Below are 17,161 nucleotides of genomic sequence, written 5' to 3' on the forward strand. Positions count from 1 at the left end.
ACAGCCATTGATAGCAATGCCTGCAGGGGCTCGACAATAGGAAAGAGTAAGAAAATATGGTAACGTAGCAGTTACTGTAGTGAGAAGTTAGTTTGGCTTGACTGAAATCTCTCTTCACAGTACTTCAATTTATGAGATGTTGCAGTAGAAAATAGGATTAGTCAACGAGAAAATGAGCTGATGATACAATCCCTGAATAAACCAGTCTAAATGAATACACGTTGTGTTCATTCTACTAGCTTTGTAGCTGCAATTTAACACAAACTGCCAAAGGGGATCAGCTGATCTATAAACTAGTCCTTGCTAGACTTATAAAACATGGTAACAACTGAGCTGTTATTATCTGCAAGATGGGTTTAAAGGGAAAAAAATGTCCCATTTCCTTGAAGTTTCTAAACAATGTATTGTTCAGTAGGAATGTGGGTGTGTTTTCACATACTGCAGACCACTCAGTTTAGCATTATTTTGGTGCCTTATGGCGTTTTGCATCCCCTCTGCTTTTATATTCTCTCACTTCCTTTTAATTTTGTAATTCTTTCCTGTGTTGTTCATTTAAGCATGATAAATCCCCAGGCAGAAACTTAGAGAGAGAAGGTTCCTCAACTATAATGTTCTTATAACAACACAAAAGAAAGCCATTTCACTGGCTCTCCACTCAGTTTTTGACCACCTAGACAACTGCAAGACATACTGTATGTCATACTATTTATCAATTACAGCTCAGTACTCAACACCATCATTCCCTCAGTACTAATAACTAAGCTTCAAAACCTGGGCCTCTGCACCTCCCTCCACAACTGGATCCCCAACTTCCTTACTGGGAGACCACAGTAATGCACATCAGTAATAACATCTCCTCCTCTTTGACTATCAACACAGGCGCACCCCAAGGACGTGTGCTTAGCCCACTGTTCTACTCTCTCTACCGTCATGCCTGCGTGGTTAAGTGCAGCTCAAACACCATCTATAAATTCGCCAATGATACCACTATTGTTGGTAGAATGTCAACAAGACCAAAGAATTGATTGTGGACTTCAGGAAAGGGAAGTCAGGGGAACACAGACCAGTCGTCATTGAGGGGTCAGCGGTGGAAAGGGTGAGCAGCTTCAAGTTCCTGGGCATCATGATATCAGAGAATTCATCCTGGGCCCAACACATTGACGAAATCACAAAGAAGGCACACCAGCGGCTCTACTTCGTTAGGATTTTGAGGAGATTTGGTATGTCACCAAAGATTCTTATAAATTTCTATAGATGTACAGTGGAGAGCATTCTGACTGGTTGCACCATAGCCTGGTATGGAAGCTCCAATGCACAGGATCGCAGGAGGCTGCAGAGGGTTATAGATTCAGCCAGCTCCATCACAGACACAACCCTCCCCACCATCGAAGACATCTTCAAGAGGTGGTGCCTCAAGAAGGCAGCATCCATCATTAAGGACACTAACCACCCAGGACATGCCCTCTTCCTGTTACTACCATCAGGGAGGTGGTACAGGAGCCTGAAGACCCACACGCAACATTTCAGGAACAGCTTCTTCCCATCATCAGATTTCTGAACAGTCCATGAACCTATGAACACAATCATTATTCCTCTTTTGCACTATTTATTTATTTTTGTAACTTTTAGTAATTTTTATGTCTTTATGTCTTGCACTGTACTGCTGCTGCAAAATGACAAATTTCACGACATCAGATTTCTGAACAATTCATGAACCCATAAACACTACCTCATTATTCCTTTTTGTTTTGTACCATTTATTTATTTTTATAATTAATAGATTTTTATGTTCTTGCATTGTATTACTGCAAAACAACAAATTTCACATCATACGTCAGTGATAATAAACCTGATTCTGATTTGGCTCATCAGCTCCATGCCAGCTCCCAGGGGAGCATTCCTCTCTCCATGCTTGCCTGTATCCTTGCAACTTTTTCTCTCTCGGATGTGTTCACTGACTCCCCTTTGAATCTTTTCACCATAAATCTACATTAAGGGCTAACTAACAGTAGCCAACTAACCAACCAGCAGATCATTGGGACATGGGTGAAAACGGAACCGCACAGAGGAAACCCTGCAGAGCAAGTGCAAGTTCTCCACATAAAAATGCCCAAGGTCAGGATCAAACCCAGTTCCTCAGAGCAGTGAGGCAGCAGCACCAGCTGCTATGCCATTGTGCTCCCCAAGTTTTCTCAAGTCAGGAATCATTTCTTCAGTTTGGAAAATTGCACATAGCACTCCGCTATTTAAACAAGGCGAAAAAGAAATCAATCTATTCTCAATCATCTGCTCTTATCAACAGTTCGATCAGTGGCATTTACTCACCAATAATCTACTCACTGATGTACAGTTTGAGTTTCACCAGGACTACATGGCTTCTGTAAACACCACAGCCTTGGTTCAAACGTGGACTAAAGAGCTGAATTTCAGGAGGTGAGGTGAGAATGATTTCCCATGATATCCAGGCAGTATTTGACCAATTGTGATATCAAGGTGCCCTGGTGAAGCCGAAGTGAGCTTCAGAGGTAAAACGTAACATTGAGTGAAATTATGCCACAAAGGAAGATGGTCGTGGCTATCGGAAGTCAACCATCCCAGATCCAGGGCACAGCTGTAGGAGTTCCTCAGAATAAGATGGTTGGGCCAGAAATTCCCAGGCACAACCTTCTTAAGCTGCTTCATCAATACTTTCCTTCCATCGTAAGATCAGAAGTGGAGATGATCAAGTCCTCAACAAATGCAGCAGCCCAACTTGCATGGAGGAAGAACTAGACAACATTTGGATATGGACAGATAACATTTGTGTCACTGAAGTGCAGGCAAGAACTTTCTCCAACAAGAGAGATTCTAACCACCTTCACAGGCATTGTCGTTCCCAAATCCCCTCCTAGCAATATCTTGTGGGTCACCAGTGGCCAGAAACTCAAATGGACCATCAACATTAATGACATCAACAGAAGTGTAATGCCCAAAATTCATTTCTGGCAAGGTTTTCAACCACATTGGTCTGAATCACAACTGGTCCTACAGAAAAAAGCTTTTAATAATGCTGCTAGTTCAAACTGAGCATTATTTAAAGGATCGTGTACATCTGTCCTGTAGTGATTGGCAGGACGCTACGCAACTCTGCCAAACAAACGTCAAGTAGACTGACCCAGACTAAGATCCCAGTCACACAATACCAGGAGGTTTCAGCAATTCCTCAGAATAAGGGGGCAAAAAAACAAAGTCATCAGGTCAAAAACAAATAAAAAGAAGAGAAAGACATTTGATGTTTCCATCAAATTAGCACCTTTCCTCACAGCTCCGACCTCAGGAAATGGCAGCTGTGAGCTCTGCAAGCATCCACTGTCTGTGAAAGCACAAGTCACCTCAATAGATGTAAATAGGAGATTACCACAGTGGTGATTTCTTAAAGCAAGGATGTCTCAAATCACAGTTTAGCAACAATATAAATATTTTAGGTGATCCAAATTTGGTCTTGTGAAAAACACAGCACCATTTAGTGCATCAAGGTTGGATGAATTCTAGCTTCCAGGCTTAAATCTAGAGGAGTTGACAAAAAACTGTCAAAACATTGAAGGGAAGACTAGACAGATTGAAACTCTCTAGTCCGGCGTCCTTGGGACCGGACTGGTGCTGGACCACAGAAAAGGCCCCATGAACCCCCTAAGTAAACATATGCCGAACCCCTGGGCTTGCCAGTTCATTCTGCATGTTTATCGGTATGTCATAAAAAGTAGAATAAAGCTTAAAACAGAAAATAACACTGTCATCAATGCCATCAGAAATAGTTTTTTATTATTTCATGATATATAGTATGAAGCTTACAATTCAAAAGCTGTACTGTACTTTCATTTATACTCAGTGCTGTTGGAACATACTTATGTATGAAAAACAGAAAATAAATATATAATAAAACCTGATGGTTGCTCTGCAAACTAATGGCACCAGATTCCAACTAATGACCAAAGAATGCCGAACCAGGGAATGCCAGACCATGGAATACCGGATTAGAGAGTTCCAACCCGTATTGAAGGTAATGATTGAGCCCTTGTAATATGATACTGTGAAGTGGATTAAGTTACATGTAGATAATATGTTTTAGTTAAAATTGTTGATGAGATAAAAAAGAACGGTTAGTAATTGGTGCACCAGAAAGGTAAATTATTTAGACCAAGGCTTTTATGGAAATATGGGAAGAAGAACATTATGATTAGTGTAATGTAATTGGTGGTCAGCATGGACTCAGTCGGCTGAAGGGCCCGTTTCCATGCTGTTTGACTCTGACTCTGAAATAGCCTTTAAAGCATTAATATTCACTATTTGTTTTCCAAATGGGCACAACTGTGACAAATAAAATCAATGTGAGAGCCAAATTAACCACTAATTTCACATTGCTCGTTACACCTAAATGGCCTTCTCTCTACCTCTCCCTCTCTCATACTCATGACTGCACTTTTATTTCACCCTCTATATCACTTTACCCGATTCTGTCCTGCCCCTCTCTTAATATCTCTCTCTCACCCTCCACATTCATACTCTCATTTCTTCTCTTCCTCATTTCTTGTCCTCTCTCAGTCTGTGTGGAAAAAGTTGCCCCTCAAGTCCCTTTTAAAATTTTTTCCCTCCCACCTTAAACCTATGCCCTCTAGTTTTAGACTCCCCTACCCTGAGAAAAACACTGTGACCATTCACCTTACCTATGGGATGGCAATTCATTATCACTGTGGCCACGCACGTGTATGACACCTGCTCTGTACGTGTGTGTTTAGACAGGCAAAGAGAGAGGATGAACCTCCCTCACTGTAAAACACCCACCCTTCTCCTCCTTATTAGCTTTCTCATCCCAATTCCCACCCCCCGGCAATTCTCTGACCATCTCCTGCCCTCCCACGAAATGCCAGCCTTTTGGCCCTTACACTCCCTTCCTCTTTGGAACAAGATAACACTTTGGAACATGGATAACACTTATCCATGTTCCCAGGTATGCTCCAGTTTCCAACCGTGGCCACAATCTGGCCACTGGTTCCCAGCCACATAAATGCCCATATTCTGACCACACTCAGGTCTGCAGCCCCTGTTCCCAACTGCACACACCTCATCCCATTTCCAGTGGTGTTCTATGGGCACATGGCACTGCTCCCCACTGTGTTCCATCCACACACCTGCCCATCCTCCTGGCCCACATGTGAGCCACCCAGAGTTCTGATAGAGGTAGCTGAAGAGATTGTGGAGGTATTAGTAGTGATCTTTCAAGAATACCAGAATCAGGAATGGTTTCAGAAGACTGGAAAATCACAAATGTTACTCCACTCTTTAAGAAGGGAGGGAGTCAAAAGACAAAAGTTAGCCTGACTTCAGTGGTTAGTAAGATGTTAGAGTCTATTATTAAGGATGAGGTTTCAGGGTACTTGGAAGCACATGATAAAATTGGCCAAAGTCAGTATAGCTTCCTTAAGGGGAGATCTTGCGTGACAACTCTGTTGGAATTCTTTGAGGAAGTAGCAAGCAGGATAGACAAAGGAAAGTCAGTGGATGTTGTTTCAGAAGGCCTTTGACAAGGTGCAGCACATGAGGCGGCTAAACAAGATAGGAGCCCATGATATTACAGGAAAGGTACTAGCACGGATAGAAGATTGGCTGACTGACAGAAGGCAAAGAATGGGAATAAAGGGGGCCTTTTCTGGTTGGCTGCCAGTGACTAGTGGTGTTCTGACAGGGTTGGTGTTGGGTCCACTACTTTTCACATTACATGTTAATGATCTGGATGACGGTATTGATGGCTTTGTGGCCAAGTTTATGGATGATAAGATAAGATGGATGATACAAAGACAGGTGGAGGGGCAGGTAGCGTTGAGGAAGTAGGGAGTCTGCAGAAGGACTTGGACAGGTTGGGAGAATGGGCAAAGAAGTGGCAGATGGAATACAGTGTAGGGAAGTGTACGGTCATCCACTTTGGCAGAAGGAATAAAGGCGCAGGCTATTTTCTAAACAGGGAGAGAATTCAGAAATCGGAGGTGCAGAGGGACTTGGGAATCCTAGTGCAGGATTCCCTGAAGGTTAACTTGCAGGTTGAGTCAGTAGCAAGGAAGGCAAATGCAATGTTAGCATTCATTTTGAGAGGACTAGAAAATAAAAGCAAGGATGTAAAGCTGAGGCTTTATAAGGCGTTAGTCAGACCACATATGGAGTCTTGTGAGCAGTTTTGGGCCCCATATCTAAGGATGTGCTGGCATTGGAGAGGGACCAGAGGAAGATTATGAGAATGATCCCCAGGATGAAAGGGTTAACGTATGAGGCGCGGTTGATGACTCTGGGCCTATACTCGCTGGAGTTCAGAAGGATGAGGGGGGATCTCATTGAAACCTACCAAATATTTAGAGGCCTGGATCGAGTGTATGTGGAGAGGACGTTTCCAGTGGTGGGAGTGTCTAGGACCAGAGGGCACAGCCTCAGAATAAAAGGACATCCCTTTTGAACAGAACTGAGGAGGAATTTCTTTAGCCAGAAGGTGGTGAATCTGTGGAATTCATTGCCACAGACGGCTGTAGAGGCCAAGTCATTGGGTATATTTAAAGCAGAGCTTGATAGGTTCTTGATTAGTATGGGGGTCAAAGGTTACAAGGAGAATGCAGAAGAATGGGGGTGAGAGGGAAAAATAAATCAGCCATGATTGAATGGCGGAGAAGATTCGATGGGCCAAATGGTCTAATTCTGCTCCTATGTCTTGTGGTCTTAAGGTTGATAGAAGCTGCCCTTGGGCCTGGTAATGAAGAACACTGCTTAAAGGGTTATGCCACAATACAAACAGCATTCTATCAACCGCTACAAGTGTTGACTAGGAATGAATGCATGATGCAACGATGGGTGGGAGGTGACAGATTCCTCCTTGGGGACAGGGAAACCTCCACAGGGCTTCTAAAGAACAGTGCACAGCCAGGCAGTTTTGTTGCCTAGAGTGTACTTGTGGCAGGAAATTGCCAGAGGTGTCAAAGAGTGCTTTCTGTGAATGCCTTGATATTTGGAAGCCCTGCACTGCAGCCCAATGTCTCTTCCAAGTGTGAATGCAAAAGCCACATTCACTAAAAATAGAAAGTTCCCAATTTTGCTGGTAGAGATTTCCTCGACTTTTGCAACACAGCAATAAGCGGCAACGTGCCAGAAGTGGCTTTTATCAGCAGAGTCAGCCTGCAAGGATGCTGAGGCTAGGTTTCTGAGAGTGAAGTTCACACCGACTTTGAGAGCAGTGCTGGCACTAGTGTTTGGTTGCCAGGTAAATCTCAAACGTGCTCGGGATCCCGACTTGAATCCTGAGCCCTCGAATGAGTGGATAAGAGTGGAAAACCCTTCATATACAGTAACCAGCCTTCAAATTTCCATGGTGAGTTAAATACAGAGTGGTTGCTCCTCAGTCTCCCAATTAAGTTCAATTCCCAAAGGAATTGTTATGCTTCCATTAGGGAAGAGAAGAAATACTTAGCACCAGCCAGACCCCATTCTGAAGACAAATTCATATTAACCACGTTTGAGAAAGCTTGATGAACAAGTATTCTTGCACCAATAGACAAATGAAATATTCTAGCAACTTCGTAAGCAATTCTTGATTCCTTTAACTAGCCAGTGGAGCTTCTTCATTCTATTTAACATCAAGAAATTGGTTGAGAATGCAGCTGGAAAATGAGATCTTATCAGGTTTGCGCACTATCAAGACCTGCTTGATCATCAGGTTTGCTGTTGTAAACACCTTTATCTTTCAGAGAAACTTCAGGCAACTCAGACACCATATTGAGAATTAGGAGGTCACCCAGGACCTAAACAAAGGGCAACATGTGGCCTAATTTAGCCCCACACTGTGGATGCCGCATGGTTTATGTTTTGCCCATGGGGGCTATAGCTTTCTTCACACTGAATTATCCCAGCATTTTTCTTGGAGTTGGCATAGTTTTATTCCCTTTGAAATTTTGTTTCCTAATAAGTTTTATATTGATAATGGTAGGTGAGATACTATACAAAGTTGCACCGATCAAAATATAAACATTAAAGCCTGATTCTCTCATCCCACTTCTTATGGCTGCTCAGAAGCAAAAATTCTAGATAACAGCTAAAAGTTCCTGCTCATTTATCAGGGTAATTTGTTGCAAACCAGTCATTAAATTATCCAGATATAGTAATAACCCATTAGAAATTCTGCATTCTTGCTTCATGTTATTATCTGTATAATCTGAAAATAATAAATGATAATATGACACAATAATGATATAATATACTTAGCATTAACATATATATTGTATTTCATTTTAAATTTACAACAATCTGCAATTATATATAACTTGGGTTTAACTAAGAATGTCACAGTCCATTACAGATCCTATCACAGATATTCTCTTTGACTTATTCCTCCCTGCTCCATCCTCTGCATGACCTAAATATAATTTGTTTACCCTCTTTCCTAGTTCTGATGAAGGAATTTCAAACTAAAATATTTACCATTTCTCTTTTCATACTAACTGCCTGACCTGCTGAGTGTTTCCTACAGTTTCTTTTTTTATGCTACAGTCTGCACCAACCTGAGATAAGCCAGGGAGGACTGAGCAAGGCACTGAGTTTCAGACAAGCAGTCGAACAACGAAGCGTTGGAAAAATAGAGCCAGGCAATCTACCCGTATACAGGCCGTGTCTGGGTTAAGAACGCCCAACTTATGGACACTCCTTACATACCAATGAGCTCCCATAATATTATTAAGTTCAAAATTCCTACCGATGGCAGAACTAGTTTCCTCTCTCTCCACTTTTAGTAATTGTTCTTTCTTGTCAGTCTTATGTACTTTTGATTCCATTCATTACAATGCTGTGGAGGTACAGTTACATTAAGTGATTTTTGTGTATTTTCTGACTTATGGACAAACTCGATTTATGGACGTCTGTAAAAACAGAATCCTGTACAAGGAACCTGACATTGTCTCTTTGAAAGATTACACAAAGTTGCAGAGAGCCAAAGACAGATTTTTTTGGAAACTAGTTGATGACGGTGGAAAGAAAAATTATTAGTGGATATCATCTGGCGACAATTGGCTTTGTAAAGTCAAAGCCAAACAGGGCAACTCTTTTGAAATGGACCACAAGGAGGCATAGCAGAGGGATAGCATGGTCCAGCAAATAAAAGGCTGAGTTGAGCAGGATGGAGAGGACAGTATAGCAACTGACTTTAATTACCATTATTACAGACTGAGGAAGAAAATCTGAATAGATTGTCTCAAACATGGTGTTGGAGAAAGAAAGGGCAATACATTTTGGAGGCAGAAACATGTTCAAACCATGGAGAGTAAAGGGGATTAGTTGGTAGCCTGCAAGGACAGAGGTCACTGCTGTGATTTTGAAGGTCGAATTGTGGGTTCTGAAGGGGGTTGGGAAAACATGGGTTATATCGCCAACTAGCTCAAATTTTAATCAGTCAAATAACAAATAAAAGAAGATATTTGCATCACATCTTACTTTCAACACTCGTATGTTTTTGTATTCAATAAACACACACTTGCCAAAGTCCCTTAGATAATACCATTCTCTTCAATTTGTTGTCAGTTGCTTTTCTATTAAGCTATTTCAGCAATCGTTAGGAATCACCCGCACAAAATCTTTACAACTTTAAATCATTGCAAAATATCAGAAAGAGAAAAACATAAAATAAAAATGTACCTTGGTTCAATGTATAAAATTTAAAGTGAACCAATCATCAAAGTGTCCATTGAATTGTAAATACAGAGATGTTTAAAATAGTTCATAGAACAGCTCGCTATTAACTGAAAGAACAAGCATCGGTTGGAAGGCTTGTGTCCCATAGGGAGAGAGAGAGGACAGAGAGTGAGAGAAAGGCTTTATTGATTAACTACAAAGTGCATTTAATAGCAAAGCCATCCTAGGGGGCTTTGCTTACTGAAATAATTGGCACCCACAGTGGATTCATGCACAGTTCAGGAAAGGTTAGCTCTGAGAGAACGTGAAAGACTGCCATTACTATAATGTATGGAATATCTTCTCTAAGTATATCCCTAGAAGTCATTTAAATGTTACAAAAGTCAAGCTTCATGGTGCCCTTGATACTGATTTCATTAGTTGTGAATGAGACAACCATACTTTGAAAATGGTTCCTTGCTGCTCTCAAAGGATCTAATAATATGCATCTAATAATAATTTGTGACAGATAACAGCTCAAAGGTATTGATGGGAATGCACTTTTATGAAACTATAAAACTTAACAAAGCCAAACTTCAGCCAAATTTTATTTTTATTATCATTAATTTTCTTTGATCTCGTGAAGGACATATTTCATCGCAGCAGTATTTGGTAAATAGCTTTTCCTCCCATTGACAGCTTATTGTCTAGGGCAAATGAGGAACTTAAAAGAAATCAGCTTTAATAAAATATTGTTACTGGAGAAATTAATGGAACTAAAATGTGATTAATCCCCTGGTCGCATGATAAACTGTATCTCAGGTTTCAGAAGTAGATGTGGAGATAGTGGATATTAAGGTTGTCATCCTTCCAAAATTCCATGGATTCTAGTACAGCTCCAACAGAATGAAAGGTAGAATGTGTAACCCTATTATTTAAGAAAGTGTAGCGGTTGCTACCGCGAAATAAAACAAGACGCTAGTCGGAGGATTGTCGAACAAGAAGTGGTTTCTTTTCCCGCCTTGGTCGGGCCCTTTAAGGGAGACTGTTCCCGCCCAAAGCAACCAGCAATGACGTAAGTACTATGTCATTAAGACTTTCCCGCGCGCGGGTTCTCCCCGTCGCTCGGGAAAGACGAGGCCTGCCGCCATCTTGGGCCTTGTCGCTCCAACGCCGCGCGACCCAACTGCCTAGCCGGTTCGCCCGACTAAACGGTGAGTCGCCACAAAAGGTAGGAGATAGAAAACAGGGAACATAGACGTCCATAGTAGATAAAATGCTTTAATCTATTATTAAGGATATTGGTAAGGGGGCACTTAGAAAATAACCATAGGATTAACATGGATTTATGAAAGAGAAGTCATGTCTGACACATTGTGTTTGAAAATTGAAAGGTGGTTTCATTGAAACGTACAAAATTCTTACGTGTTTTGTCAGGATAGATATGGGATTGAAGTCTGGTCTGCCTGGAATGCTAAGATCCAGATGTGAGAGTCTCAAAGTAAGGGACTGGCCAATCAGAACAGAGGAGAAGAAATTTCTTCACCCAGAGGATGTTATGTCTTTGGAATTCTCTGTGCAAGAGGACTGTTGAAGTTCTGTCACTGAGTATCTTCAAGGGAGAGGTTGTTACATTTTCAGATTTTAAGAGAATCAGGGATATGGGGTTACTGCAGGAAAGTGGTACTGAGGTAAAAAAATGAACCATTATTCTCACGAAGGAGAAGGCACAAGTAGCCAAATATCTATTCCTGTGTAGCGACTTACCGTCTGAGCAAGCGAATCAGCTCGGCGGTCGGGGCGCACGTCGTCACGACGGCGAGGCCCAAGATGGCGTTGGGCCTTCGTCTTCCCCGAGCGACGGGGGAGAACCCACGTGTGCGAAAAGTTGATGACGTAGCGCGTACGTCATTTCCGAGTTCAGAGGGCGGGAACCACGTTCCTTAAAAGGCCCGCGGAAGGCGCGAAAATAAATCGGTCTTGTTCAACAGGTCACAGGCTCACGTCTTTATTTTCGCATCGCGGTAGCAGCTGCTACATTGGTGACCCCGACGGTCCAAATGGATTTTGGACCCACACAATGAACGACAATGCAGCAGCCAACGCAGTGGCACCCAAGCTGCCCACCTTTTGGACACTTCGGCCCCGCGTGTGGTTCGACCAGGCCAAAGCCCAGTTCCAAATGCGGCAGATCACCCCTGACTCCACGTGGTACTACCACGTGGTCAGCTCTCCGGCCCAGGAGACAGCCGCCCAGGTCGGAGACTTCATCCAATCTCCTCCGGAGAAAGATAAGTACCCAGCCTTCTAGGCCCTTCTCCTTCGGACCTTCGGCCTCTCCCGTCGCGAGCGCACCGCCTGCCTGCTTCACCTCGACGGCCTGGGGGGGGACATATCTCCATCGGCCCTGATGAACGAGATGCTGGCTTTGGCTGAGGGGCACAAGCTCTGCCTGATGTTCGAGCAGGCCTTCCTCGAGCAGCTGCCCAACAACATTCACCTGTTGCTGGCCGACGCCGACTTCAGCAACCCACGAGGTAGCCAACCCGGCAGATATCCTGTGGAAGGCCAAACGCGAGAGCGGTTCGTCTGTCGGCCAAATCGCCAGACCGCATGCCCAACGCCTACCTAAGCCAGTCCCAGCAGCCAAGCGACTACACCCCAGAAACACAGACGACGACACTGACGAGCAGCTGTGTTTCTACCATCAGAGGTGGGGCGCGGAGGCCCGTCGATGCCACCCACCCTGCAGGTTTCAAGGAAACGCCAGGGCCAGCCGCCACTGAAAGCTACTGAGGCTGGCCACCAACACAGCCTCCTATTCGTTTGGGACAAGCAGTCCGGCCGTCACTTCCTCGTCGATATTTTGCCCCCAACCGGCCACGACACTCGCAGCAGGCAGCAGGCAACAGGGACCCTCCCTCAAAGCCACAAACGGCATGACGATACGAATTTTCGGTACCCATACAATCCAATTACAAATCGACGACAGCCGTTTTACCTGGAACTTTAGTGTTGCCGCCATTGCCCAGCCACTCCTGGGAGCCGATTTCCTCCGGGCCCACAACCTGTTAGTTGACCTACAAAGGAAACAGCTAGTGCACTCCAGAACTTTCCAGACTTACTCTCTGGCAGAAGCCAGCCTACCAGCCCCGCGCCTGGACTCCGTTTCCCTGTCTGGCAATGAGTTCAGCAAGCTCTTAGCCAAGTTCCCATTGGCCCTGGCACCTCAGTTCATGAATCTGATGCCCAGACACGGGGTGCAGCACCACATCACTACGACAGGGCCACCCCTTCACGCCCGAGCACGACAACTACCTCCAGACAAGCTCCGCCTGGCGAAGGAGGAGCTCCGCCGCATGGAGAAGCTAGGGATCATTCGCAGGTCAGACAGCCCCTGGGCCTCCCCTCGCACATGGTCCCTAAAGCCACCGGGGGGTGGGGGCCCTGTGGCGACTACCGCAGGCTAAACGACACCACCACCCCAGACTGATACCCCGTCCCTCATATCCAGGACTTTGCGGCAAATCTACATGGGGCCCACACCTTCTCCGCGGTGGACCTCGTTCGGGGATACCACCAAATCCCGGTCCACCCTGACGACATCCCCAAAACTGCGCTCATCACTCCACTCGACCTCTTTGAATTCCTTCAGATGCCGTCCGGCCTTAAGAACGCCGCACAGACCTTCCAGCGGCTGATGGACGCGGTAGGCCGTGACCTAGACTTCGTGTTCATTTATTTAGATGACACTCTAATCACCAGCCGTAACTGCCAAGAACACCTTTCCCACCTCCACCAACTGTACGCCCGCCTCAGTGATTTTGGCCTCGCTATCAACCCAGCCAAGTGCCAATTCTGCCTCGACTCCATGGATTTTCTCGGCCACAGAATCACCAGCAAGGGAGCAGCACCTCTACCCGCCAAGGTAGACGCTATCCGCCACTTTGCCCGTCCCAACACGGTCAAAGGGCTGCAGGAGTTCATTAGCATGGTCAACTTTTACCATCATTTCATCCCTGCAGCAGCCTGTATCATGCGCCCTTTGTTCTTGCTGATGGCTGGCAAGGGCAAAGACATCGCCTGGAACGACGAGGCCGCAGCTGCCTTCGTTAAGGCCAAACAAGCCCTAGCAGACGCCACGATGCTGGTACACCCCAGGACAGACGTCCCAACCGCCCTCACGGTGGACGCATCCAGCACTGCAGTCAGTGAGGTACTAGAACAACTAATCGAAGACCGTTGGCAACCCTTGGCATTTTTCAGCAGGCACCTTAGACCACCCAAACTTAAATACAGCGCCTTTGATCAAGAACTACTAGTGCTGTACCTGGCGAACAGACATTTTCGGTACTTTTTAGAAGGCAGACCTTTCACCGCATTCACTGATCACAAGCCATTGTCTTTCGCCTTCTCTAAGGTCTCCGATCCCTGGTCAGCCCGCCAGCAGCGACATTTGTCCTACATTTCTGAGTTCACAACAGATATCCAACATGTCTCCGGAAAGGACAATGTCGTTGCTGATGCGCTCTCCAGACTGACCATCCACAGCCTGTCCCTTGGGGTAGACTACACGGCCCTGGCTGACACACAGCAAGCCGACGATGAGCTGCCCAGCTACAGAACCGCAGTTTCAGGCCTGCAGCTCCAAGATTTCGTAGTCAGCCCAGATCAATGGACCCTCCTGTGCGATGTCGCAACAGGTCAGCCCCGCCCGAAAGTCCCTGCAGCCTGGCGTGAACGCGTTTTCGACTCAGTACACGGGTTGGCGCACACGTCCATCAGATCGACTGTCTGACTAGTCACCAGCAGGTTCGTTTGGCATGGCCTGCGCAAGGTCAGTGAGTGGGCCAAGACTTGTCCGCATTGCCAGACATCAAAAATCCAACGACGCACCAAGGTCCCACCACAGCAGTCCAAGCCTACCCGTAGAAGGTTCGACCACATTCACGTTGACCTCGTCAGTCCCCTGCCTGTTTCAAGAGGGGCGCAGTACCTCCTTACCATCGTGGACCACTTCATGAGGTGGCCAGAGGCAACCCCGCTCTCAGACATCACGACTGATTCCTGCACCCGGGTGCTGCTCACAACTTGGGTCTCGCGTTTTGGTGTTCCGGCCCACATCGCTTTGGACAGAGGTGCTCAATTTACCTCCAGCCTATGGTCTGCATTAGCGAACATGCTAGGAACGCAGTTGCACACCACTACGGCCTACCACCCTCAGTCAAACGGGTTGGTAGAGCGTTTCCGCTGCCAGCTGAAATCAGCCCTGATGGCCCGCCTCACGGGTCCTAACTGGATCGACGAACTGCCTTGGGTCCTGCTCGGCATAAGCACTGCCCCCAAGGAGGATCTCCATGCTTTGTCAGCTGAACTTGTGTACGGTGCGCCCCTGGTCGTCCTAGGGGAGTTCATACCCGCCCTTAGGGGGCCAGAGGAACAACCTGCGGCGATCCCGGGAAGGCTGCACGAGAGGCTCGGCACCCTGGCACCGATTCCCACTTCGCAACATGGTCAGTCCCCATCATGTGTGCCCAAGGAACTCCGAGACTAAGTTCGTTTTCGTTCGCAGGGGCACACCATGGGCACTGTTACAACGACCATACAAGGGGCCGTTCCGGGTCATCAGAAATAATGAGTCCACCTTTATTTTGGACATTGGAGGCAAGGAATAAGTCTTCACGACGGACCGCCTCAAATCGGCCCATTTGGACCTACAACAACCAGTCGAGGTCCCGACACCACAACGCAGAGGCCGACCACCCAAGCAAGGGCTAGCGCAGCCCATGAACTTTGGGGACCTTATCGCTGGTTCTGGTGGGGGGGGGGGGGGGGGGGGGGGGGGGGGAAGGGGGTTGTGTAGCAACTCACCGTCCGAGCAAGCAAACCGGCTCGGCGGTCAGGGCACGCGTCATTGTAACGGCAAGGCCCAAGATGGCGATGGGCCTTCATCTTCCCCGAGCGACGGGGGAGAACCCGCACGCGCGAAAAGTTGATGACATAGCGCGTACATCATTTCCGAGTTCGGAGGGTGGGAACCGCTCTCCTTAAAAGGCCCGCGGAAGGCGCGAAAATAAATCGGTCTTGTTCAACAGTTCACAGGCTCACGTCTTTATTTTCGTATCGCGGTAGCAGCCGCTACACCTGATTCTATTTCTTATCTTCTAAAACATTTTTGTACAAGGTTTCTAACTGGAACTATAAGCCTTGTCCCTATGCATATTCCCAGCCACAAATCCCAACCACTGAACTAAAATTAAGGAATACCAATAAAGTAATATAGGGCCCTTTCTGGTGCCAGTAGTCATTGTGATTTGATGGATGATACAATTGACGAAATGGAGTCAAAAGGTTGATTTCAGCCTCTTTCACGATAGGTTCACAGCTCTGTCAGCATAAACACAGGACTGATGTGGCACCACTTCTACACTTCCTTATCCAGTTCAATTACAGAAATGTTACAGACATTTTCAACCTATGCAAAGCATTTGAGCAGCAGCTTGCAATATCAGATCCCTGAAATCAACTGCAAAATCAAAAGATCTGCATCCTTTTTTACCCATTAATAATTTGCAAATTCTGGGTCAAATGTAGTACATCAGATCCTAAAATTCTAAGACAGCAAAACTGAGAACATGGATAACTGATTTGAAGTCTCAATGCTTTGCAGTCTGAAAAAAAACATTTCCCAAAAGCGCACACAAAATATCCAGGGGTCTTGATCAATACGAATGGTGGACCATGTGACCATGGTGTCACAATAAATATATGATATCAATAGTACACTACTGATTTCTTACTATGTTATCACCATTATGTCAAGGTGCTATATGGTTTCTTCACATGATTTTCCCAATGCAACTGGTCACTCAACTAGCCTGTGATCACATACACACCACTAAGGCTTCATAAGTGCCAAAATATATAGATGTTTACACTGTTACCTTCAGCAGCAGTTTTCAAGACATCACAAACACATCCAAACTTCTTTCTGAACAACAGTAAATTTGGAACATTCAGTTACCATATTCTTTTTCCCCTACTTTTGTTTTCACTTTTATGTTTCAAAACAAAATGGTTAACCCTGAGAAATAAAGCCTGCAAGTTATTCTCACTCTCTCTCCAACCACTCTCCCAAGATTTCCCGCTGTCTCTATTTGGCTACTGGAAAGGCTTTCACTTGCTCCTTTTAAAGTTTTTACTGGCTCTTGTTTGTCAATCTGCCAGGCTTGTCTCTGACAGATTGATTCTGTTGGCTGTTCCAACCACCTTTCCTATACAACAGAACACATATCCCTTCCTCAAGTCTTCCTGCAATCACTGTGTGGGTGGTTTTCATCTGAACGTTTTGTTTGATTTTAGCTTCTGTGTTTCACAGTTCTCTGCCTTGCTTGATGCTATGGGGTTATATTCCCACCTCCTACTCCAATCTTAGCCTTCCTTTTGTCAGTCTTTCAGGTACACTTATCAGCACAAAAAAACCCTGCTG

This window comes from Pristis pectinata, chromosome 21, assembly GCF_009764475.1.
Source record: "Pristis pectinata isolate sPriPec2 chromosome 21, sPriPec2.1.pri, whole genome shotgun sequence".
NCBI lineage: Eukaryota > Metazoa > Chordata > Chondrichthyes > Rhinopristiformes > Pristidae > Pristis > Pristis pectinata.